The sequence below is a fragment of the Schistocerca americana genome, chromosome 4 (genome assembly GCF_021461395.2).
Source record: "Schistocerca americana isolate TAMUIC-IGC-003095 chromosome 4, iqSchAmer2.1, whole genome shotgun sequence".
NCBI classification, from domain to species: Eukaryota; Metazoa; Arthropoda; class Insecta; order Orthoptera; family Acrididae; genus Schistocerca; species Schistocerca americana.
In genome coordinates this window covers 230,373,304-230,376,899 of record NC_060122.1, presented here as the reverse complement: position 1 = coordinate 230,376,899, position 3,596 = coordinate 230,373,304, and positions in this window count along the sequence as shown.

The following is a 3,596-nucleotide window of genomic DNA, read 5'->3' as shown; positions in this document are numbered from 1 at the left end:
TGGAACAGAAGTAGCAATGAAAAAAAGGGACTCTTGGGTCGAAGTGGCAGTAACTGACTGAAGACAGAGAGGCATGGAACTCCTCTTATCCCCTAGACCATGAGGCAGTTGAGGACTGGATCAAAAAAGAAGGAAAACAACATCAGTTATGCACAAAGATTTTGTTGAAATGAATGCAATTTTGATTTGTTAAGACGGTTCATTTTGCGCAATAACATAAGTCACGTGTAAACTTGATCTTCGGACTAGCTTAGCTTATACGCATTTTTAACGTAATTCTGTTGCATGTGTCTAATTCAGACCGGTTTCGGCCACAGCGACCGCCATCACAGAAAGAAAATGCAGTACATAAGATGGATAAGAAATTCATCTTTCCGTTAAATGAATTAACTCATCTATAGGAAAGATCAGTTGCTTATTCGACTGATGTGCCGCTATTTATTCCTGTGCTGACGATTATTACGACCGAAGCCGATAAATAACAGACAATAATTCGTACAGCTGAGGGCTAAAATGCATTTCTTCAAACTTTATGTCTGACATTTCAGCGAATCCTAGTTCTTTCTCGAGTGCCACGTGTTCGTCATATTCCTGTTTTGAAGAGACAAAGAACTTTGTCTACCGTTGGTAGCTGATGACAGCAGCACTGCAAGAGACACACGAGACAGGCTGCATTTTAGTTGAGCATTGAACATCAAACGCCCACCTCTGCCAATGGGAGGAGACGGGAGAATCGATGAATAAAATTCTAAACTGTTGTACAATACGCTTCAGACAGGTATGTGCGAAGCTACGATATTAGGGCCTGAAACGATCCTCCATGTTACTATAGCCGCGAAAGAAAATTGCTTCTGCACCACACAGAGTTGCATCACATATTTAACCGAAGTCCAAACCTTCTGAAAAACAGAAATTGGGATGATCGTAAAACGGTTTCTCATTGCATTCGTCGCTGCAACGCCGAAAAGCGCGGAATAAAAAGCAACTTTCATCACTTAGCAGAGAAAAGACAGCTAGCCCTGATGAGACATCTGTAGGATTTGTAATGTAACGCCTTTCTTCCCCAGTATGAGTTTTGTTCTTTTAAATTTGTTCACGAGAGTAAAAATGTTATGGAAGGAAGTTTACATCACACTGACTGTAAGAAAAGAAAACGTGTAGTCATAAAACTGGCAAGAAGGTACTGGATTTCTTAGTCTTTCCTTACGCCATTATGTATTCATTTACTCGAATGGCTCAGGTGCAGTATAAAAATACAGGCACATAACTTTAGTATATGTGTGTAACAAGATTACAGAAAAACAAAACTACATATGAAACTAACTACATGTAAATATCTAAGTTCCTAATCCATATAAGAATTATATCGTCAACTTTCAGGAGGTCGCTCCAACACCCCTGATAGGAATGCAAGGACATTCATCTCTAATGTGCTTGATTGTCTAGTTCGGAGTCCCACAGTCACAAAACGGAGACTCTGCAGCGCCCCACTTGTAAGGTGAGTCTGTGCATTGACTATGGCCATTGCGAGCTCTGTTCAGTTTGACCTATAGTTCCCAGTCGAATTCTATGACATCAGTATCACAGTTACACGTTTGAAAGCACTCACGCTCTTCAGGATTTTCAATAAGTTGACAGTTCTGATCCCACAGGTCTCTCACCTCGATATTACCGGACTGTAGCTGTTCTGCTTGCCATAACGGTGGGTCTCTTGAACGGACTCTGTTTCGTAGCAGACTACGAATTTACTTTTATTCTCATGCAAGAATTAGCTTCAGGTCAAGCAGCTGTCATTGGAAACAGTGAGGTTGGTGACGTCAAACCGTGTTATTGTTAACTTTAATGCTAAAAATTACTTTTGAATCATAATAATCACACTCGTTAAAAAATAGGCTGCAGACTCTATTTACAAATTTTAAATTAGGAATGTGATAGCAAGCTTGTGGCGCACAATGGCCACGTCACCGAACAGACTAGTTCCAGTTAATTTACCAGCCAAGAATTATACAAAACCAACTTCATTACAACGGGAATTATGACACAAAAATTAAGATTATTTGATTCAAACGGCATTATTTATTAAACACAGAATACATGTTACAGCAATGATACAACCTTATATCACCGATCGTTGAAGAAGAAGAAGATGGAAGGAATATCAGTTCGATTAGTTTAACAAAAAAGGAGCGAAAATGTCTTTCATAGGTAACTGAGATACAAAGAAGAAGCTGATTTTCTGAGACTTAATATTATCTCTAATACCAAAATATCAAGTTCAGTCAGTGGGACAGAAATAAAATGTTTTGCTGTAGATTCCATATTGAATATGCGAAACAGCTTGCTTCCTTTCCAACAGTAGTTTATCGTAGATTGCTGGAGCATCGAAGATTTCCCATCGACTGGGAAGAGGAGCAGGTCAAGCTCGTTCAGGAAGATCCGTGGAAACACGTGCACATACCTACGCTGCAGTATCATTGATGGTAAAGTGCTGTAGAATTACAAAACACAGTTTTACTCTCGCGTATTACGGTCCTTTCGGAGAATGGAAACTGCGATATCCACAAAAACACAACTTCTTGTGCCTCATGAGTTAGAACCCTGTATAACCCCTAGCGTTTATTAATCCATCAACTCTATTTCGGTTACTAACAGCCCCTGAGTCGATATGCATGTGTGCAAGCGTAGGCTTCCGCGGTCGTTGGCATCATCGATAAAACGTTTCCAGGTGTGTGACCGCATCAAAAATGGCTCTGAGCACTATGGGACTTAACAGCTATGGTCATCAGTCGTGACCGCATCATTGTGTTGTTTATGGTCATGTATTTTTACTGATGCATTCATCAGGGTAACGTAATTTATGATCAACTACCGATGAAGTAGTGCGCCAAACGTTGGTTTTCTATGAACAGCACGACGACGTAGTTTCGCGCCTGAATGAGTTCACTGAAACATCAGTGAAGAAATTCATCAAATCACGAATGAACAACATTTAATAGTGTCAATGAATGCCAGGAAAGCCTCCTTTATCCTTATCTGTTTTTACCCTAAATTTACCATAACAAAAATAAGTATTTCTGATTGCTTGGGCAACAGAAGAAGTACTTCATTTGATCGACGTAAGAAGAAAGTACAGAAGTATTCAGCGACAGACATACAGAAATATAAGACACTTAAGAATGAGATAAACAGCAAGTTCAGGGTAACAAAGGCGAAATGGGTGCAAGAGATATGTGAAGAAATCGGAAATGATTGTCGGAAGGACTACAGAAAAGTCAAAACAACTTTCGGTAAAATTCAAAGCAAGGAGTCAGCCTTAGGAATGCAATTGGAATTCCACGGTTAAGCGCAGAGGAGAGAGCCGATAGGTGGAAAGAGTACACTCAAGACCTCTGCGAGGGGGAGGAATCATCTGATGACCTTACTTAGGAAGAAATGGAACTCTATATGGAAGACATAAAAGTTCCATTACTTGAATTTAATAGAGCTTTGAAAGACATGACATCAAATACGGCAGAAGGCGTAGTTAACAGTTCAAATTTCTGAAATTAGCGAAAGAAGAGGCAACCAAGATAAATGTAAAATCAGTGAGTCTGGAG